The sequence below is a fragment of the Planococcus citri genome, chromosome 4 (assembly GCF_950023065.1).
Source record: "Planococcus citri chromosome 4, ihPlaCitr1.1, whole genome shotgun sequence".
Lineage (NCBI taxonomy): Eukaryota > Metazoa > Arthropoda > Insecta > Hemiptera > Pseudococcidae > Planococcus > Planococcus citri.
The window spans coordinates 46431433-46455436 of NC_088680.1; the positions used below are offsets into that span (position 1 = coordinate 46431433).

At 32.8% G+C, this 24004-nt stretch overlaps 1 long non-coding RNA gene across 1 annotated transcript; it reads left to right on the plus strand.

Moving 5' to 3' along the window:
* Positions 1-217: 217 nt before the first annotated feature.
* LOC135843546 (uncharacterized) lies at positions 218-6503 on the plus strand. The gene is made up of 2 exons (XR_010558339.1): positions 218-2798; positions 3087-6503. It is a non-coding gene; the product is annotated as an uncharacterized LOC135843546 (long non-coding RNA).
* Positions 6504-24004: the final 17501 nt, after the last annotated feature.

Here is a 24004-nt window from a genome sequence, read left to right on the forward strand (position 1 = left end):
TAACAAGTTACAGAATTAGAATAAAAATCACCAAAAATTAATAAATTTTCAGAGAACTCGAGAAAAAGTTGCTGAAGAATTCGTCGAAATGACTTTAAAAAATGTTAAATATCTAAAAGTTGAAAAAAACTTGCAAAATATGTAAAAAATTGAAAAAAAAATTGAAAAAATTGCCCGAAAAAACGTTCACATATTATCAAAATTGAATAAAATTCAGAAAAAATTATATAAAACTTGGAAAAAACGTAAATTGGCATATAAATCATCTTGACAGTAAGTTACCAAAAATTACAAAAAAGCATCAACTGCCTCAAAAGCAATGAATTTCATGCAGGTAATGGCCATCGTTACTTAAAAACTAGTTCAAATGGATGCGAGTACGTAAATATCAATGGAACAGCATCAAGAGATGATGATCCTCTAGTCCTTCCAGCTCACATGGTTTTTCAAACACTACCAAAACATACCTTAAATGAATTATTAATACTCGTATCAGGTATTAACTAATAATATTTTGTGACAAACAACTGGTCAAGAAATCTTCTAGGGTGAGGGGGAATTATAAGAAACTCAGGTGAGGGGGGGGTCACCTCACTTTATCAACATTGGTAAAATATCCACCAACACGAATATATGCACCTCTTCGAATGACATTTCCTGATTTTACGCAATTCGTGTTAAAAATATATGTTAATAAATTTGCATAACCAGTTTGCCGTAAATACAGCAAGGTTCTCAACGAGATCTACTCCGCATCAACTTGAATCAAAATGAAGTCAAGTTCCTAGATTCTGTTTAATTTTTTTCGAGTTCTTTACGATGAATTGCTGAAAACCCACAGTTTTCATTCTACATACCTCTGAAGAATGGGACCAGGGCTTGCAAATTTCCCATACCTACTTGGACGAATCCTTTGGAAACTTATGGCTGAAAACTGGATAACACCTGTTTGAGAAGCAATGGAGAGAATAAATTGGGAATTTGAAATTAGTAACTATAAGATTTGAAAAGCTCAAAATTGAACTTTCAAGGTAGAAGTTTAATTTTTCTAAATCAGTACAAAAGTTGAATCCACTTTTGAAAATTTGAAAGAAAATACAGCGAAGATTTTTTTTACTCTTCTATAAACGAAGTAATCTCGAAAATTGGTTCACAATCTCTTCTGAGGGCCCAAGGGACTTTATTTTGTATTAAAATTTTAGAAAATTTCAAAAATAACCTACTTTATTTTTTATATTCTCGTATAAAAGTTGAGTAAAAATAACTTACAATAATAGGCAACAAAAATAAAATCCTTTCCGAACTTACAATCTCATATTTTCTTTCAAATTTTGGCGAATTTCAGCCCATGTAACGCCGGTATAAGAATCCAATTAAAATTAATCCTCGATAATAATTCGTCGGCTGAGACAAAAGTCAATTAAGGGAACGTGTGAAAAATAAAATTCACCCTTTCGGCGTTACTTTTACATGACGCCGGCGGCGGCATCAGACAGCACAGACACAGACAGAGACGACGACGAGTCAAAACACGAGACCATCATCTCCGCTTCACCACTCAAGTTTCGTGAGCGAGAGAAAAAAAAACTCTCTAATATAGGGTTACTTTCACGTTGGCAAATTACGTTAGTTGTACGTTTTTGCGATCTGCCAAGGAGGGAAGACGAGGAATCGTCCAAAACGTGTGTTTTATCCGCAGCCGCAGAGTCTAAATGCTTCGAACGATAAAAACAAAACATGGCGAGCGATCTTCTGAGCGCAACATATACGTATAGGTGTAGGCAGGAAACGAAACACTGAAACACTCATCGTTAAGATGTTTCCACAGCATCCCGTATCGGAATGGAGACCAAAGGGTGAAAGGAAAAATACCTATACGAACAGGTGCTCTAAACGTATAAAATTTCATAAAAGGCGATATAAACGAGCCTAACGGTTACGTAGAGCTATAGAGACCAAAAGCAACACACTGGGGGTGGTTTTTTAAATGAATTTTTTACGCGTTTTCACACGTACGATGATACTCCAACTCCAGCCTGGAAGTTTGCAACTTTCGGGTATACCGCTCGTCTTATGGGTGTTCAGCACACCAGGATCAATACGAAGCGAGGAAAAATCACGTAATTAGCGCTTGCCAGAGTTTCTCTCACGACCACCGCAGCAGCATAAGACAGATCGCGCGTCGCTAGCACCGGAGGAGGGTAGTCGATGTACGAGTAGGTACCAAATTTTGTGCACTCCTGGCGCATAAATTCTATGCAAAAAAAAATATCCTACGAACGGAGTACGAGAAGTACGTTCTAATTACAAGCTATATCGTAGTATACATATATGGAGAGGAAAAAAGAGGTGCTTTTTACATTTTGGTATTTAAAAAAAATATACTGCACGTTTTCCTACCTTGAAATGATTCGGTCGCGAACGTCACCTATTTCCAAGAGCGAGGTCCACTGATACCAGCAGATGTAACTAGAACTTTTTTATGGCTCGGCAACTTTTAACCAGAAAAGGCGTGTTTTGCGAACCTTCAAACTTTCGTCGTCGATGTATTTTTTCGCGTTTTTCTGCAACAACAAAACGTTATAAATATTTATTATTGAGATGGAAACTTGTTACGTTTGGAATTTATATTTATTTTTTTGTCGTCGTATTTTTACGGTTCGTGATGGTGGTGTTGGAGATAATACGGAGTGAAATCGGGGCTACTACTTTGAGATTATTCGTGGAATATTTTGAGCTCTGTGATAAGTGCGACATGTAGTAAAATTATTGATACGGAAATGAATATTTTATTTCAGGTAAGAAATTGCACAACTTGTTTAATTACGAGACAATTATCCAAATAATGATTAGACAATTAAAAGCTAACGTTATCGAATCTTTTTCGTTGATTTTTTTCAACTTGGTTAAAAGCACGTTGCTTAATGGAGCATGTTTATACACGTCTTGGTCTTATTGGCTGCGATTATTATGCGCATTAAATCGTATTACTTTGTATTTGCAGCGGTGATTCGCGAATGAAATGTTTTTAGATTTTTTGTATAGATGATGTGAATATTGATTTTTTTCATTTTAATTTTTTTTAGACGATTTGATGGCGACGATCACAAGAAATGGCGCAGAAATGTTTTCACATTTACCCTGTAGATCCGAATTTGTTTGTAATTGGTTACGAATTCGGTTCTAGAGAGGTTCGTGTGAAATATATGTTACTATTGGTGGTTTTGGAAATAGCGTCGAAGCTCGGTCTCTTCATCTAACCTACTGAAAAATACACAGCAAAGTTGACTAAAACTTTAGATAATTTTTAGATTTTGTACGTTTTTTGTTTTTGTTGTTATTGTTGTTTTTTTTAAAATGAAAAGCTGTCGCAGTTATATACTTTAATTTAAATCTTGTGTAGTTAAAATTTTGAGAAGGTGATCAAACAAATCCGGAAAAGGCTTTGGTACTTTTTTATACCAAAAAGAAACCTTAAATATAACAATCAATTTGTCCAAAACATATTCATTAAATTTAAACTAATGAAAAAAATATTGTAATTGGTAAAAAAAAAACAACATCAGTTTTCATCTAGCTAAATACATACTTACGTACCTAGTTCATTTTTTTTTTTTTTTTTTTTTTTTTTTACAATATTAAGAAACTATATAGTTCCTATCTATTGCAAAATAATCGTTTGAAGAGGCATTAAATGTGATCATTATTTTTCTTTTCTAAAAAAATTAATTATGTAAAAATCAATGAAAATTTTTCACAAAAATGATAAACGAATTAATTTCTAATTTTATATTTTAGCCTCGCACAAGGACATTTAATTCAATTTTTACTCCGAAATCACAAGAAAGACATCTACAAAAATAACAATCCTGATAAAACGTTACAAAAATATCTCAAATCATTATTATTGCAAAAAAGAATGCATGTCAAGTAATGAAATGTGCAAACAAAAGAGATGTTTACCTAATCAAGTAAAATTCTTCCGTGTATTTTAATTAATTTTACCTAGAAGTATAATGGTATTTTATATAGGTACAATACGTATTTAATTTTTCGATTATTTCAACTGACTTTACTATTGAAGAATTTCAGTTGATGAGAAGCAAGAAACGAAAACAACTTATACAGGTGATTTGGATAAGACCTGAAAAATTAAAACCACATATTCTACTCGTTGAATTAAGAAAAAATTTCCTTTGCAAAAATTTTGAAAAACCCACCCTTAATGAGATATTTGCAATTACGTAAAGTTGTGTAAAATATGGCAACACCGCATTTACATTTCGCTTATGTGTTACGCATTGTTTGCATTATTACACAGCTCAAATCAGAGTGTTATCAAAAAGTGTTCCTTAGTTACAATTTCCTACTTGGATTTGAAGTGCAATCATTCACCAACCAGCAATTTCTATTGTTTTTAGGAAACAAAATCGTAATTTACCGTGACAAATTTTGCGATGTTGCCAAAGTGAGCATATTGGTTGAGATAAATCATGTTTTATTGAGGAATACCATTTTTTTTTTTTTTGTCATAAAAGTAGGTATTGAAAATTGAAAATTGAGTATAGGAAACCTTCAAAAACATTAGTTTATAAAAAATTAGAGAGTTTGTCAATATTGAAAAATTTGATTATTCAGCATCCAATGGACCAAAAAAGAGAAATTTAAGTTTAATGAATGTCAAATGAGAAGTACTACCCCATTAATTAATAAAATTCGAAATAATTTAATTTAACCTCGAGTTTTGATTGTTTTTCATCTAAGAAAACACATTTCTGACTTCAAAACATCAATTTATGGACCAAAACAGAAAAGAATGATACTCTACATTTTTGAGATCTCACTTCACTCGTTCCACCCCCTACCCCCCAAAAATTTTCAATAAAGACGCCAAAATGGCTAATTTTAAGAAAATAGCTGGCCCCCTTTAAAGGTCAATAACTCCGAAATGAAGAGGTTTTGGTCCATGGTGTATATAACATTTTTTACTCGTATTTATGAGTAGAATACGTGGTTTTAATTTTTCAGGTCTTATCCGAATCACCCTGTACCTACCTAATTACATGAAGGATCCAGATATAAGTGGAAAGAAAATAACCAGATGAAGAAATAAAATTACGTGAAAATTATCCATAAGTACTACCTAATTAAGTTAAATTATTTTTAAATAAAATAAAGCGAATTTTCAAATATTTTCAACTCAAAATTAAATATTTAGCTTACTAATTTTTTATACTTATCATAAGCAGATTTTGGTCAATTTTTGTACACAAAAAATGATTCTTTTTAGGAAAATTTCTATTAAAATTCATCGTTTTCCCACTTGAGATCAACTTGATCATAATTTTAAGAAATTTGGTGTCCTCTTCTCATGTAAGCATTCCATATGAAAATAAATTTAACGACATTCTAGGATTATGTAATTTGATTTGTCACATAAGCATTGATTGAATGCGATTAAGTAATTTTTAAATTGTTTAAAGATAAATTGATTTCATCTAGTCATAACCAAAATCATGATTGAAAGCGAGTAATATTAACCTGGGTGACGTATATTAATTTATACATGTAAAAGCGGACATTTTGTAATTCCGCAATATGTAGGTATGTAGTTTACAGTAGATAAAGAATTCAATAAAGAAGAACGATTAATAACGTAAACAAAACAGAAAATACAAATCACTGAGTACAAAAACTTGAAAATTAAACGATCACAAAAAAAAAGTGAGTGCTAAATGAGGAATTGAAGCCAATTTTCATTTGAAATTATCAAAGTATGCACCAAACTTTAAAACTCTTAAAAAAATATTCTTTTTTGAATAGGAAAAAAAATCGAGCAATGCTAATTTAGCTGTATTAAGTATAACTTTCGCACCTTCAGTGGAGGAATGATAATCAAAAATTACTTGCAACACTAAAATTCATGGAATTCATCCCAGAATTTCTAGTTTATCATTCACTTATTCACTTTACTTCTCAACAAAATTATTATCAAAATTATTACTTTGTTTATTTTTTCCTTTTTTTTTTTTTTTTGAATTTAATTTGTACGAGTAAATTTAACTAGTTGGCAGTTGTTTAAAAATTGGATTAACCACCTTTATGAATTTTTAACTGATTTTTTTCTGAGTAATTTTTTTTTTTAAATACATATTATGTAGGTAATGCAGTTGAGGATTTTCATACTCTCTAAATTTGAAACAGTCAATTTCACTGCTTAGCAGTCACGACATTTTGCCTTTTTAAAGCAGTAGTTTTTTTTTACTGCAAAACAGTGAAAAAATACTGAATTGGTCAGTAAAAAATCATTTTGACTGACCAATTCAGTAATTTTTCACTGTTTTGCAGTAAAAAAAAAACTACTGCTTTAAAAAGGCAAAATGTCGTGACTGCTAAGCAGTGAAATTGACTGTTTCAAATTTAGAGAGTAGGTATCATTGTACTTGACTTCGTAAACATTGTACTAATGCAAATTGTGATTGAATAAACCATATTTTAACTTATTACTACACTATGTTGACTTCTAGAGTTTGATAAACCCACATTTAAACGGAGTAAAATATATTCAGAAGTAAGTATCGAACACTTGAATACAAGTGATATACAAAACTTGAGCAATTTTATGGCTAGTTTTAAAAAATTCCGAAAAGAAATTAAAAAACGCCTTGAAAAATTTACACGTACGTTGCTGTAAAACATTCGACTTCATTACAATAGTATCATTGCTTCAAGTACCTAAACACGTCGCTACCTAATCAAGTTGTTTTTGTGAAAAATTGGCTCAATTCAATCGAAATAACAAGAAGAATCGAATTTTTAAAAAAATGAAAATATTAGCCTTTGCAAAGGCTGGAAAAAATCGGTAACGGTAACTAGCGCTTCACTAGATTTCGTTTTCAATTACACAAGAACCAGACCAATGAAAACCGAGAGCAATGCTACGTCATTTCAAATTTTTATTTTTTATTTATTTGGGGAAACTGGAAAGGTTAGGTACTCACAACATGAGATTAAGCACGATTACATTTCCTTTTATTCTTATAATGTTCACTCATCTACTTAAGCCATCAAAGAAAAAGCCCATGACTGCAAATTTTGAGAATCAACTCTATAGTTTTTAGTTTCAATCACATCATCTTCCGCTACAAATTTTGCACTACGCACGCTCATTTCAAACTTTTTCAATTTTAATTTTCTAAAGTACGTGGGTAAGTTATTGAGTAAAATTTCTCTATAAAATTACTTATCTCGCCTGGCTTGTTGCATTGTTTGGTACCGGCATTTTTCAAAACATTTTCGATCAACAAATTCTTCAATATAAAATATTTTCAAGAAGAAAATTACAAGAAATTCATTAGGTAGGTACCTGCACTTTTTTCCTTATTCGCGAAGGAAAACAATAAAAAAAATCCAACGAAACATGACGGAGAGGGAATAGGTAGGTCACAGTGACAAAGTGAAATTATGACTTTTTTTTTTTCATTTCACTTTTCCGAAAGTATTTTATAAATAAGGATATGGGAACAAATTCGAGCATGAAAATATGCTTGAATGAAACTAGGACGAATGATTTGATAAAAAATGCTGCTCGAATTCCGAAGAGAAACATCGCATTTTCTCTCAAATTCTGAATTCAGCAGGCATGACATAGTTGCGTAAACATTAGTAGGCTTATAAGTATGTAATACGTAATACGTACGAGTAAATAAGTTTCATCAAAAACTAAACATAATCACGAAGAAGCCAATAATCAACATATTTAAGTACTAATCGCTTCGAAATTAAGTAGTCAACATTTTAAAAAGGATTTGAAAATTCAAGAAAAAATTTATTACCTATGGATTTAAAAAATGCCAGCTTCCAAAATTTGAATCCAACGACCTCTACATAAAATAAACAGCACTGAAGCTGACAGAAATTTGAAAATAATATCCACAATACATCATCTACCCGACGAAAAAGATACTACATCTGGATTAGTTCAAAAATGAACCAATAGAGAGCTTCAAAGGCTATATAACTGTAGAACACAAGAAACAAAACCATGCACGAGAGTGGGAGCGACCTTTGCGCATCTTCATGCCTTCTGAAACATTCATCTTTATTCCTAATTACCTACTCTTATCTTTTGCAAACAACAAAAAAAACTGTCAAAACAATTCAAAATGATTGAATTTTTAACATCATTACATTTATCAGCACTCAGGCCATTTTTAAGGTACTGAAAAAGTGGGAAAATAGCCATCCAGAGGCAAAGATTTGACCACCTATATAGTGAAGCTCGTTTGTCCCCGTACATTTTCATACTTCACCCTGAAAAATGAAAAAAATTGATAGTTTTATCTGAAAGAATTTAGTTACCTACTCACTTATATTTGACAGGCGTCGTATAGTCATAGGAGAAAATACAATACCTATCAAATTTCATCTCATTAAAGTATTTTCCGCTCCTTGAATCATACATTTTTGAAAGCTTTCGCCCTCGCTTCACTCGGGCAAAATCCTTTCTTTTTTACAAAATATTCTACCCATTAGGCAAATTTCAAAAGTGAAAAAATTTACTGGCTTAGAAAAATAGTACTCTTTTACTTTTTGATAAATGGCTGAATGTATTATTTTAACTTACCCTAGAAAAAATGAAATGAAAAAGTTTTTGTTTTTTTTTTCTGTAAATGTCTTGTTAAATATTTACCTACCAATGGACACAATTTTTTTTGAACTTTTTATGAAAATGGTTCTAGTATTTCTCACAAAATGTCTTTCATATACCATTCCCATAAAAAATAAGAAAATAACAATACGAAAGTGATCAAAGTTGGAAACACAAAAGCATCAATACCTACTTATTCAAGAATAAAACAATAATTTCAAATGTTCGCCAATTTCAACAAAAGCTGAGCTCTCAGTTGCAAGTTTAAAACCATCAGAACGCTTAATGCATAGAAATAGCTGTTCCAATTTATTTTTTAATTGATAAAACAAAACACCTCGAAAAAAGAAAATCAAATCTTTAGCTCAACTTTTAATATAATTCCAAACCCTTAAAAGTAATTAAAAATTAATCGAAAAGTTCCCCAACAACTGTAAAATGTGTGGAATTTCATTCATAAAAGTCGATTTAAAATAAAGAGGCTTCTAACTTTGCTGGAAAAATACTCAGAGCTAAAAAAATCACACCTTCCTCAAGATGAGTAGGAGTACCTACCCTTTTTATAAAACCCATAAGCTTAAATAACCAGTCACACTTCCTAATACATCGGCAGAAAAAAAAAAGATAACTCGAGAGGAATTTATAAAATTCATCCTCGAAAAATTCACGTGCCATCTTTTCATATCACAAAATTATTGCATATCTCTCGAACTGACATCTGCAAAAGAAAATTCAATGTCTTATCAATAGGTACTGGAATGTGCGTTATCTTCAATTTGACGAGTTATCTAGAAAAAATCCGCAGCAATCTCCACAACTAGAAGTCGAACTAATCACTAATCAGTAAAGAAACCATCCATGCATCTGTTCACTTAATTATATCACACAGATTGGCGTGAAGTATCCACTCTTACCGTTCGAGTTTTCGATATGCAGCAAGACAATGCCAACAGGGATCCGCGTACTTGTACATATATCTATGAACAATCAACATCACCTGTTCGAATTAGCCAGACATTTCAGGATCATGTAAATTACCAAGTCATTGCCAATATGATTTGAAATCGCAGCAGGCATACTGTCTAGAATGCTAATACCTGCAAGTAATTCTGAATATGTTTCTTACCAATACACTTGAATCGGTCAGTGCAGAAAGGTAACAAGTCACATTTTTGAAAAAATTTTTTTTTGCGGAAATGGGGGTTTCAAAGTATGGCGGATCGACTGGTGATGTCAGATTTCCGCAAAACTGCCGGGAAAGTGGTATTTGGGCGCAGAAAAAGGGCGGATCCGCATTTATGACTTTTTTGTAAAATTTTTTAAATTCCTTGAAAAATAACTAACATTTTTGAGAAGACCATTTTTTGAAATTTAAGTTAATCTCTGAACTGAAAAATGATGAAAAAATTAACAACTTCGACAAAAAGTCTTAGAACTCAAGGGGTTTTTGGTCAATTTAAACGGGATGGCAGTCTAAATGATGTACTTAGATGTAGAATCAAGCCCCATTCGTGCCCGAGAAATTTCGAAAGAAATTTTGTCAATTCAGTGCAGAAAGGGTCTAAGTCCCATTTGTTTAGGCAGCAACAGCACTGGCGCACGTGAATATTTTTTTTTGGAAACTGCGCTAAAAGTTGTGTCTTGGGGTCCTCTTTCAATGACCTTAAGCATGTTTACTGAAATTTTTTGATTTTTGAATGAATCAGTTTTTTGTTATTCCTGAAAAACGCAAAAATGGACTTGTGCCCTTTCTGCACTGACCGATTCACTTGTTACGAATGAATTCATCACGTTTCAAATTTTAATTGGCATCGGCACCAAAAAATTTAATTTCCATGTATTTTCACACTATACCAATGCCACCCTAATTAATTCCTTTCTCAGTTTTTCGAGAAACACACTTTTTGGGGAACTGGTTACGTAAAAAAAAATCACATGACACCCTAGTAAATAGTGTTATACTCACGTCTACGCATCCGGCGTGAAAATTTTTGTAAAACCGAGTAAAATCAATTAGTCTAATTGTATACAGTTGCCCGGGTTCTATGTATCTAAAGAAGACGTTATTTTGCGAAAGATTTAATTTGTATAAAAGAGTACACCCTGGCACAACGGTGAAGGGTACGGAGGAGACAAGCAGCACCAGCATAGTACAGTATCTTGGGTCGAAGTCAGCGCGTAGAGGGTGCAGGGAGGTTCTTGGTATTTTCTTTGAAAATTCTGACATACTGAAAGTAACGACGAAGCAAAGAGATTTCCTGACAAGAAGGGTAGTCGTGTCTTGAGCAGGGGGTTGCGAAACGGTATTCCAACCGCTTTGATTAATGGATTTCTTCACAATATCGTCGCCTTATCTTTTTCTAACTTCGCCTTCTTTCCTTTGACGTTCGCTTGTTTCCTTCTTCTCTTTTTTTCTCCTTCTCCTTTTCTCTCTCGTGTTCTATCGCAAAAGTCTTTAGGGAGCTATAGTAGCCTTAGGAGTCGCCGATAGAAAGCTTAAACCCCTGAGACTCAATTTCTTCTGCCTCTGGATTCTTTATTCTGTACATCGCAGACCCTTTGATCGCTTTGCATTGAAACTCGTTCGTTCTTGGCTGAGTTTTTTTTTTACACATTTTCAGTCGTTTTTTTTCACTATACTTTCGGTTTCGTTGAGTTATATATGCATGCTGTGTATTGTCTGAATCATAAAACCTTTTAAGGATGTTATCAACACTCAATACCTGATCCACTTTGATTGTTTTATAAATACCATAGCTAGAAATTATATTTATGAGTAAAATGATAACTGAAACATTTTTTTTTATTTTAACAGGCCTATTAATTTTGGATTAGATAAATAATACTCATCCAAGTACGTATATATCTACGATTAAGTACTGTGATCATTTATCAAAGTGTTCCTAGTAGCTTGGGGTATATCGTCTCCAAAAATGACCCAATTTAGCAGAAACTTTAATTTTGAGCTGAAAGTTACCCAGAAAACATTTCGGCTTCCAAGGAGCCTTTGGAGGGGAGACATGAGGCCTTGAAGGGGGAACATTTTCGAAAAAATCGTGGTTTTTTTTCGCTCCTGCCGCTAACCCACCCTGTTTTCGGAAAAATGCTTGAGGAAAATGATCCAGTCACAAATCAAAATCCAAGACCGTTTTAGGGTTCTATGTACTGAGCGTTTATAAATGTGCAAATCGCTTATATTTGGATAAATTCGTGTTTTGAAAATTTCTTCTTTGCAAATATTTCGAATTAAATGCCAAGTGAGGAAATATTTTGAAACGCAGTGGTGCCAATTTTTTGGTCATTGTTGCCGACTTCAAAAAATATAAAAACTTTCAGAAGTTCTTTACTATTTTTCACAATTTCTTGAAATTGACAATAATGACCAGCAAAATGACAGGAGTTTGATGAACCAATCAGTATTGTCAACTGGAGCATCAATCAACTGGTGTAATTTAGGATCATGTAGGTATTTAGGAGGAAGTTTTAATTTTTTTTTTTTTATTTAAAAAATGCACACATATTTTGATGAGGCAGCAATATTTAGGTTCAAAATACAACAGGCTGGCAAAATCTAACTGTTTTGACCAATAGGTATTCTGTAAATGGAAAAAATTCCTAAAAACGTGTTTCTCGACAAATTTTGCCGGCGAACAAAATTAAAAGAACTTCAGGAGGATTGGGGAAGATTCGAATCATGATCTGGATCAAAAATGTTGTGATTAAGCTAATGATTCGAATCATTTTTCTACACGTGACTCATGAGTCATGATCCATGATTAGAATCATTTTTTAGCAGTGATTTGTGATTCCTGATTCATAAAAATTATGAGCCATGGATCATTTACTTTTGATTTTTGCAACATTTTACTCATAATTTTGAAACACTTCATCGATTTTAAATGGTAATTCAAGCAATGCCCAGTTCACTTCAATTGTCCCAAACTTTCATTAATTTTCAATTATTTTTATGCCAATTTTTCAGTTTTCTTGATATTTATGTAATTTTTACAAAATTTCATTGCACTTTGACGAATTTGATTAATTTTATTGTACTTATTATATTAATTTCTTCTCCATTTTTAATTGCTTTTATGCCATTTTAACGATGAAATTTTGGAAAAAAAAATTACCTAAGGACCATTTTTCACCAAAAAAAAGGACAAAAAAAGGACTTTTAAATGACTGATTTCTATTTGTACCTATACTTATGAACATTTCGAGAAGTATGCAACGAACTCAGGGTAGCCCCATCAAAAATGAAAAACATTGCCATAATTTCTCAACTTTTTTTACAATTTTCTCTATTTTTTACATACAGGAATGATTTCTTTTTTTTTTAGGGAAATCATAAAAATAAGGACTTCCTGAAAAAGGATTTTAAAGAACCAAAATTGAAAATAAGGACTAAGTCATTATAAAAGTGATGATTTATCATGCCTAAAGTTTTTGCCAGCAATTTTGACGTCAAATGTTAACTATACATAAATAGGTACCTCCTACCTACTTCATCTGATTTTCTCCAAATTTCATTCAATTTTCATTACAACATTCGATTAATTTTTCGCCAGTTTTTACAGTTTGTCTAATGTTTGGGCATTTTTCCAATGTGTTACCCAAATAAATTGTAAGATAATTCATCAAACAGTTTTTAACATTTCAACAAAAAATTTTCACAATGTTTGCTTAATTGTGCTGATTTTTTCATCAATTTATAGTAATTTTCAAAGACTGAGAAGTGAGTTCAACAAATTTCAACTTTTCATACAATTTTCTCAAATTTTTATGCAATTTTGAGAATACTTCATTGGATTTCAACTCTTTTGACATCTTTTGCAAGATTTTACACAAATATCCAGATGTTTTATCAAAGTTTTGGTGATTTTTAGGTATTTTTATGCCATTTAATTCCAACATGTTTCGAGGAATTGTTGCAGAATTTTGCACAATTTCTCTGATATTCTATTAATTTTTGGTAGGTAACTTTCAAGTGATTCACTTCTATGTTAATTTTACTTTTTTATATAACTTTTTATGTGATTTTCGATTTTGCTCAATTTTCATCCAATTTCAATTACATATTATCTTCAAGACATTTTCACAAATTTTTAAACTACCTATTACTACCAATACCGTACCAAGTCGGTAGGTATACGATTGTTTTGTATTCAACTTGACGAAACGCTTTTCATCGAAAAATCCTCCATGTTCGCGGATAATTTTTTCGATTTAAAAACAAATCTAAATACATTAAAGGAAAAAGTTCATCCATCATTAGAACCTCTCTCGACATAGAAGTTGATTGACTTTTGTTTTTGTTAAACGTATCTCAATCGAGAATAAACCGTTAAATAATTGGAAAAAAGATACCTATATCGAAGGTGTATGTTCGGCGCGAGAAAAGGCAAGATTAATGACTTAAAATCGACCTGATCCTTAAAGTAAATAATAATTGAATTCGTACAGTATTCGGGCTGCTTTTTTTTCAATATTGAATTTTTTTCTCAACCTTTACACGCATATTATTTGGATTTAGATAGGTACCTATAAGTAAATACCTCGATCACTGGTTCCGTCATCGTCTCATCGCATCGTCGAGTTATTAATTAAAAACCGCAGAGTTCGAGACGCTGACTCTGATGGTGAGATGAGAAGTGTGCAGAGTATCGTAAGAGAATGCGGAAAAGGTAGAAATTTATGCAACACCATTTCCATACATCGGTTTGCGGCGTATATCGAAAAAATGACTTCGACTGCGCAATGTTTATATATTTACCGAAGCGTTTCTTGGGTAACAATAACTTTTATGAAAGGGAGCACAGAGGAAGGGTGAAAAGAAATATGCTGCATGTGTGTATACGTGGATGTGCGTGAATATACGCGCCGGATAGAAGAAACGAGTATATTCCATGAGCACGAAATGCGATGTGCATTTGACAGTTAATTCAGAATGTCTTGTAGATGATTAATGATATTTACTATTTGCGATGCTTTGTAACCGGGCGCTCCTAAACGACTCAACTTTTAGATAAAACATCGATGATAAAATTTTACACGTACTTTCGTAGGGTGTTCGAAATAATGTTTATGGAACCGCGAGTTGAGAGAAGATGTCGGATCATAAAGAAGGGTCTAATTTCGGTAAAATTATCCATTAAAATTTCTAAAAAGTTATCCTTCATAGTGATTATCAAAAAAGTTTTCATAATTACACCTATCTAAATCAATTTTGAGAACTTACAAGTTTCAAATTGGATAGGAATTTTAAAATTAAACAAAAATTGAGGGAAAAATCAAGAAACGTTTTCGTAGAGGAAAAATGTATAGTTTTCAAAAAATTATAAATTTTACCCCTCTTTTTCTCTCATTGAAAGATATGATTCGCCAGCAGCAACAGCACTTTCAGAAATTACTTTCTGATATTATCAGATATTTTTTGTAATTTGTGATTCATGAATATTAAGTTAACTTGAGCAAAAATACACCCATGATTAAAAAGTTTCCTCGAAGAGGAGACTTAGTTGCCATCCATTTTATATCAGACTTTGAAAACTTTGAAAAAAATGGATCAATTTAATTATAATGTTTAGAGCATTGACTAATTGACTTTGAAGATTGACTTGAAAGACATTGCAATTGATTCGTAAGTTCCTTACATTATGTTGAATTATTGAAAATTTGAAAAAATTACTAATCTTCGAAATTATCACTTCTTTTAAAGTAGACTTTTAAATACTAAGTCTGACCTATAAAAACTTGAAAAAAATTACTAAATTGCTGAGAGATTCGACAGATAGACAGACGACCTTGAGAGGGCAAACAGATGTTTTAATGATCTTAAGAGGATAGATAGACAAACAGACGACCTTGGCAAACAGACAGAAAAGTCAATAAGCTGAAAATATGATCTGAATAATCAGACCAAATCGAACCATATTTACCTGATCAGATGAAATTTTGGTTAGATGACTTTCGTCTATACAGACATATCTGACCAGAGCCGGGCATCAGGCTGCAGCGGAAAATCTCAGCATAGTGCTAAGGCTTGATATGGATCAACCTGAAGACCTGGGCCGGATGATGATCATGCCTAATCTAGCATTAAGTCAACTTGACCAAAAAACATATCCGTGATTTAAAACTTTTTCGGTGATGAGACTTTTTTTTTTTTTTTTTTTTTTTTTCTTTATTTTTGGTTCCCCGGACACACAAGGTGCCGGGGGTTTTTTCAAATAAACAAATTTATTTACATCTTAAATCTAAGACTAAATCTAAACAAAGTGTATTATCTCAATTTATCCCTAATCCTAGATCTAAGATGTGGGAAGAGGGGGAGGGGGAGGGGAAAAGACGGGTTGTCCACCACGACCCATACCCCCTAGGCGGTTGCCAAGGACACAATCACCCTACCAGGCTTCGTTACTCACGTATGCCTATCAGGTAGTTTTGGAGGGCCAAATTTTTGGGGGAAAAATACATTTTTGAAGAGCAATAAAATGGAAAAATAGTAAGTAGTCTGTCTAAGATTGACGGTCAAGATGGAATATTTCTGAAATTGCATCGGTCCAATAATTTGCTCTTTTAGAGATTCACAGATCTTTTTTTTGGGGGAAATTTAGCCCTTAAAAATACTTGAACATTTTTCACTCATGATGAAAGTATGCTTCAAAATTTATGTTGGATGGAATGTGACTTTTTTCAAATTGCGATGAATTTGGTAAAGTATGCCAGTTCTGCTAAAAATAGATTTTGAAAGCCAACTCATTGAAATAAATCTCGCAAAATTTTAATAGGTACATAGAATGTGTTTTTTTGGGCTTTTAAAATCAGTTTAGGAATTTATGCCACAGAAGTTCATATTGCAGATAGTTGAACTTGAAAACTTGAAATAGGTAGGTTTTCATCTTTGGGTGTTTGAGCATCAATTCAACTAAAACTTTTTCTCAGCAATTGAGTGTTCAATCCTGAATTTGAAAAACTTTTCTCTTATTGGAATTGGAAGTTGTACATGAATTTTATGATTTTGACCTCTTCTACCTCGAAAAAAATGGAGTAAATTTCATTTTGACAATTTTAAATTGTGTAAATTCAAAAAATCCAAAAATTAAATTACCATTTTGACGAAAAAAATTAAATAGGATTTTCAGCTAATCTCATACTTATTTTTTGAAGATAAATTAGATATCGTAGGTACGTTGATTTTTTTTTTAAATCTAAAAATTTCATTCTAGGTCGATATAATAGGAAAAGTTGAATTTTCAATCAGAAAATTATTTTTAGCTATCTCGTATTCGTCATTTTTACATCCCTCTCCCAAAAATATAAAACAGAGCACCGAAAACAGATGGGTAAAATTAGTTGGTCGTCTCGAAGGTGACTAAATTTTGATCTCATTGGAAGTTCAATATCAAGGCACTCTCTCCCCCCTCTCCTTTTCTCCCATCATATAGACGACCAGCCAACTGGCATTTTTAAATTTTCAATCTTTAGGAGATTTAAAAATTTTTTGATGTTTGGAATTAAAAATTGATTTTTTTTCGAATTTTGATTTTTTTTTTTTGTGATGTTAGTTTCATCGAGTGGAAGGGGGTTTTCAACTTTTATAACGGATACGTAAAAATAAGGGTCAAATGGGTCAACTTCACCTATCAAAACTTTTTTTCGTACTAAAAAAAGTGGCAACACTGATTTTTATTGGAAAAAGTTTCATTTTGGTAGGTAGGTACCGCATTTATCGAGTACTCCACTGCTGAAATGGATGATATGATATTTTAAGTTCACTGAAAACTTTGAGACCCCCTAGCAGTCTTTAAAAAAGGGCTAGAGGGCTGCGATTTGTGCCATTGGTCATCCCTTCGTGATCATCCCTTCGGAAGGTCTTTTCACAGGAAAACTTTCAAAAAAATCGCCGACCCGACCCTCCTTACCACTTCTTGGTCGAATTGACGTGGAATAACATTCCGAAATGTCCTGCTAGAATTTGCTGAAATGTATGAATTTTTGGATTGGGCACTTCGAAAGTTGGCGAAAACCAAATTTTGAGCTTCGAAAATCATTGTAGATACAATTACATTGTGTTCTATTTAGAAATTTTTTTCATTTTGTGAAGAAAATCGTTTTCCCAACAATTATTTCTGGGCAAGAAATTTGATGCAGAATTTTTGAACTCCTTCGACGTTGAGGACTCCTCCGATCCAATGTATCTACTGGTCAGTCGTCTATCTGCTCAGCCTACGGTTAAATACGTAAGGCACAATTATGTTGATACTGCCACAAAATGTGTCCAAAATGATGATTTTCCGCTACCTTATCTTGTTTAGATGTCTGATAGATATCGATACGTAAAACTTGATGTAAGATGTATGTATTCTATATGTATGATTGTATATCTTTACATTATAAAGATATTTGCCACAGCGCGACGAATGACTTGCAATAATAAAAACGTGATGAGGCTTTTGCTCGGTCTCGTGCAGCTCTCGTGGGACACATTTTGGTTATACTCGATCGATCTTCGTACAAGTTGAAATCTATAAGCTACCGTTGGAAATGGCTATTTATAAATATTTTGGTTGTATTTTCATTAAATCGCAATTACGAGATGATCGATAGCTGACGCGATGCGATGGCCAAGGAAACAAGCATCACATCAAGCATTCGGCTAAATTACGCTACACATACGCGAAGAAAGGCCGAAGCGAGGCGGTAAGAAAAACTAGCACCCGTTCGGACGTTTAATTTTCTCAACGTGTATTATTTTCGTGCGCCATCGTGAAAATTGGGCCAAACGTGCAAAATGAAAAACTCGACGGCAGCAATGCGGCGAAAAAAAATCTATCGAAAAAGGATGTAAAATGACGAGTTGAACCATAACGAAGGCGTGGATATACGAGACGTAGCAATGAGGGAAAAGGCACCAGGCAGTTCGCAACGGTGTACCCGACCCGTCCATGGTTCGCTGTATGGTACGCAGAGAAAGAGAGAAAAATACGTCGAGCAAAATGTGTTGCCGAACTGGAATTTTCCCACGTCGTTGCTTTGTTTCGGACGCGCGCGGCAACCAAGAAAATAAAGAGAAAACTCAAACTGACAAACAGACAGTTTGATAAAAAATGAAACATTGCTTCTTTCTGTAAAAACGTCGGTTATTGCTGCTGCAAGGAATAAATTCATTTATGGGGGTGTTATGTATTATGTGCTGCTTGCGATGCCTCCATGCAATATTCTACCAACTCTTTGTACAGCTATATAGCAAAGCAGAAGAACGAACTGTGCTTCGTATACAATATACTTATAGTACCATCACCTTTACTTTATACTCAGACAATTTTTAGAAAATATAATATATTATTTTTTCTCATCTACTCGTGCTTAGCTTTGTACTTTTTCGAGCACATATCTATACCTATACCTACATTTTGAGCATATCTATACCTATACCTACCTACTTAATTACCTATGTACTTGACTAAAATGAGCTTGAATATTGAAATATGTATAAATAATTTCTTGTACTAGTAAATGTAGTAAGATAGGTAGGTAGCTGGTAGATGTATAAAAGCCACGAATTCGATTTGACTTTTCAGTTTGTTTCCTTTTTTTCCGAAATTTTCCATCCTAAAATGGATCTTCTCAAATTGCCATTTTTTTCATACTGGTAAGTACCTATGAAATTTGATAGAAATGCTGACGGGGCTTAAGAAGGCTTGCCTATTGTGCGAAATGATAGGTGTAATTTATATGTATGACCATCAAAATCTCCAACAAGTTGCCATATCGTTTTTGAAAACATATTGTTAGGCAGACGTTCAATTTTTAAAACTATTTCGAGAGCAGGATAAGTTGATGAAATGATGGTTCATGTTTTTCTAAAATTCAAGTTGAAAAAAGTAGGTATATTATAACTTGACGTTTTTGATTTCAAAAGGTATCCATTTTTCTTTTTCGATATATTGCGTTGAATTTTACTATTGTATGTATACTAATTCGAATATTTGTACTTAGCAAAAATTACCCTCCACTGAGAATTATAGTACCTACCTACATTGAATCAGTTGGAGAATATTTGTTGTGTGATTTTCACCAAGGAGTCACCATGATATTCAAAAAAATTCTAGGATCAGGAGGACATTTCGGTGATTTCTTCATCATAAATTCGTCTTAAAAAATACAATAAACCCACTTGGAGATTTCTGGTGAATCAGTCACCAAAATTCACCAGAATTCACCAAGGAGTCACCAGGCATTCAAAAAAAAATGTCTGGGGTCATCAGAACATTTCGGTGATTTTTTCATCATAAATTCGTCTAAAAAAATGCAATAAACCCACTTGGTGATTTCTGGTGAATCAGTCACCGCCGTCACCGGAAGTCATCAGAATTCAACAAGGAGTCACCAGGCATTCAAAAAAAATGTCTGGGGTAATCAGAACATTTCGGTGATTTTTTCATCATAAATATGTCTAAAAAATGCAAAAACCCACTTGCTGATTTCTGGTGAATCAGTTACCAGAAATCACCAGAATTCACCAGACATTCAAAAAAAAATTCTAGGATCATGAGAACATTTCGGTGATTTTTTCATCATTAATTCGTCTTAAAAAATACAATAAACCCTTTTGGTGATTTCTGGTGAATCAGTCACCAGAATTCACCAGAATTCACCAAGGAGTCACCAGGCATTCAAAAACAATTTCTGCAGCCATGATGACATTTCGGTGATTTTTTCATCATAAATTCGTCTTAAAAAATACAATAAACCCACTCGGTGATCTCTGGTGAATCAGTCACCAGAAGTCACCAGAATTCACCAAAGAGTCACCAGGCATTCAAAAAAAATTTCTAGGGTCATGAGGACATTTCGGTGATTTTTTCATCATCAATTCGCCATTAGTAGATATATTTGTATCCTCAATTTTCAGAACTATTCCAACGTTTCTTCTTTTCAATGATGATATGGAAGTATTAAAGTCATCAAGAGACCACTTGAAGCCAAAAATAAAAAACAACTAATATTGAAACATTTGAAAAATTGAGCTCTCGCTAAAAAGATTAAACATCGGCTTTGTCTTGAAAATTTGAAATTTTTTTCTACGCCTTGTTGGGGCCATTTGTCAATAATCTTTTGTCACGCCCCATTAAATTTAAAAAAAAATGAATTTTAAAATTTTAAAAATGAGAACGATCCACCATTACTGGATGACTGAAGTGTTTTTTTATGAATGATACCTCAAAATGATGGAAATTGCTCCAAAAATATTAAAATGAAGAACTTGACAAAATAAAATTGTATAGCCTCACTATAACAGAAACAAATTTTAAAATAATTTCTGAAAGACACGAGTATGTATAAGCAAAGAAACACCACAAAAAGTAATAATTTAAAGAATGGATAAATTTTGGAAACTTTCATTTCAATCACAATCCTACTTTACTACCTCATTTCATAGTCTTCCAAAATGGATGTATTTTTTTCAAAAATTTCGCTAAAAAATTTCAAGTTGTCTATTTTTGTATTTTTCTAGACTTGATTGAATTTTTGAATCGAAAAAATGTTTTAATCGCTCGTTTTGAAAAAGATTTGGGTAATAAAGTGATAAGTAACATTAATTCAAAATAGAAAAATTCCAAGTTAGTTTTCGCCCAGATGATTCTCATGTCCCCAAAACTACGGAGAGAGGTAAATTTTTTTGGATCAATACGATTTTGTTGAGTAAATGCACCCATCATTCATAGTGATAATTTCCATGAAATGTTGATCGAATTTTCTCAATTTTTTGCACCAAATGTATATCTTTCCGTTCTTTAAAAAAATAATGGTGGTCAAAAATCAACCCAATGATATGGGTCGAAGCATCTCAACAAAGATCACTTTTACGGCGATTAGAGATTACATTGTTGACTAGGGGCGTTTCTCATTGAAAACACAATGATTTATAACGTAAATTCATCGAATCGTATAGTAACCTGTTAGCAAGTTTCCACGACTAAAAGTCCGGCTAGCGCATCGGTCCGAGAAAAAGAAATGTTACTTACATTTTAAAATTAAAAACGCTTTTTCGGCTCTTATAGATGGGCCAATCGCGACGAGGAAAAAACTACTTGTACCTACACGACTCGTATTAGTCGAGAAACAAAACAGGTATAATAGTTAGGTATAGTTATTTGAAAATCATTTATCTTGACCTGAATTCGTTAATGCGGATCGTTTCTTCGTTGTTAGTTACGAGCTGAAGATATCTGTAAGGGTATTGAAATACACCGAGTATCCCTTCAAAGTGTAGAACCAAACGAAAAGTGTTACTAGGTAAAGGCAAAGACGTATCGCTCACAAACCGATTAAATGGAGACACTTGGATTCATTAATCTTTTTTACGTACAAGTCGAGGGTTGGTTTTTGGAAAATACGACGCTGCGCACCGTGCGTTTCGCCCTGTAGCATTTACCAAATCAAGAAATTTCTTATATTAGAAAATAATCCGATTGTGATGCTGATGCTGGTGAATTTTTATACATAACGCGTTTGCATTTGGGTTTGGTAGGTACGCGGGTTTTACCTCGAGATCGAAATAATTTTACATTAATCTCCACGTTTGTGCTATATGGTGAACGATGAATAAGCGCGTGATCCGATGTCACAATATAATCATCGCGGTCGTCGTATATTTTCGTTTAAATTCTCTCCCAAGGTCTTTGTAATTTAATCGAAAAGTACGTCCTGATGGCTGATGATACTATATTGTTGATGTACCTACACGATTATGTACAATGTACATTATTAGGCATGAATTTAAAGAATAAATATCTAGGCCTATAGGCTACCTGAAATTACCGTTGAATACGTACTTAGAACTCAAATATATTTTCTAATCTAACCTATCCCTACCTAATTTACCTATATGTGTAATTATTACGTTGATTTGAAAACATTTTCTTATATTTTGCAAATACGAAAGAGAATGGGTCAAATATCACTTGTGTGATTCATCGAAAAATATTTTGTCCATTTTGGAACTAAATCACTTCGAAACAAATCAAATTCTAAAATCTGAAAATACCCGCACAAAAATATTAATCAACATCAAAACGATAATTTTACAACAGGTGCCCGTTCAAACAAATGATACATTCCCATCACGTAAATTATTTACTCCACGCGGATGAAAGAAAAGCACTTCCGATAAAATTAATGCTGTGCCTTACATGTTGTCGACTGTTTCAAGAATGATTCGTTTTTACTATTCTGGTCAGCGTTTTGCGAATTTACAGCTTATCACTGACGATTTTTCTACTTCAAACCTTGAACTACATAATTGTTGAGATGCTTAATACTGAATGGTCACTCTTAAATCAAATGAAAGATGATCAATGGTTACATGACTCGTAATAAAATTCTTAAAATTTACGATTTTCGTTGAGTATGTTTGGAATCTTCATAAGAGGTCCTCACAACGATGTGAGCGATGTGAGAATCAAAACTTACAATCCAGGGACAACTGAGATTTTTTTCAGGAATTAAAATGAAGAAGGCTTATTGTGATTTATCTATAACCACTCAAATCTAACATCAAACTACGCCTGGCTATAAAATTTTAGCGAATTTCATTGAAATGCATGACTTCGACTGATAAGTAAGTATATCATTCCCATAATCCCAAAATTCAGTTTCAAAAAAATTAAAAACTGAAAAAAATGAAAGAAAATAAATACAAAAATTTCAGTTTGAGTGACGTAAGGTCACCCTGAAAAATTTTTTTTAAGCTGAAAAAGGTGAATAATAAATTCATTTAAAAAACTTGGCAAGTATTCAACTAAAGAAATTGCATGCAATATTAAATGCATTCTGAGATTTTCCACCAAAAAACTCTGCCTCCAGTCACTAGATAATGTATTTCAGCAGAGTTGTGATTTTTTCGTAGTTTTTGAACAAACAAATCTTGAAAATGCCAATTTTTGCGTAATTTTCATAAATATGCAAAAAAAATTACCAAAAAATGCTCAAATATGCAGAAATATGCAGTTTTTCTCCCTAAAATATGATAAAATAATACACAATTTGGTCTGATATGCAAAATAAGCAAAATTGGGCTCATTTGTCAGGAAATTTCATGATTTGTGGACATCTTATAAAATATGCACTTTTTTTAGTCCATAAAAAATGACAAAAGGCTGTTCTTGCAGTAAGTGATGACTATGAAGAGGCAATTACTTCCCTTCAAGCAGCAGTGGACAGCATTGCTCAGTGAATGCGGACATGGAAGACTGCTGCAAACTGTGGGAAATCTGTATATAAGTTGATTTCTCCCTCCAAACTCACTCCTACTTGCCAGTGTGCCCTACTCGAACTGCACAAAGTACC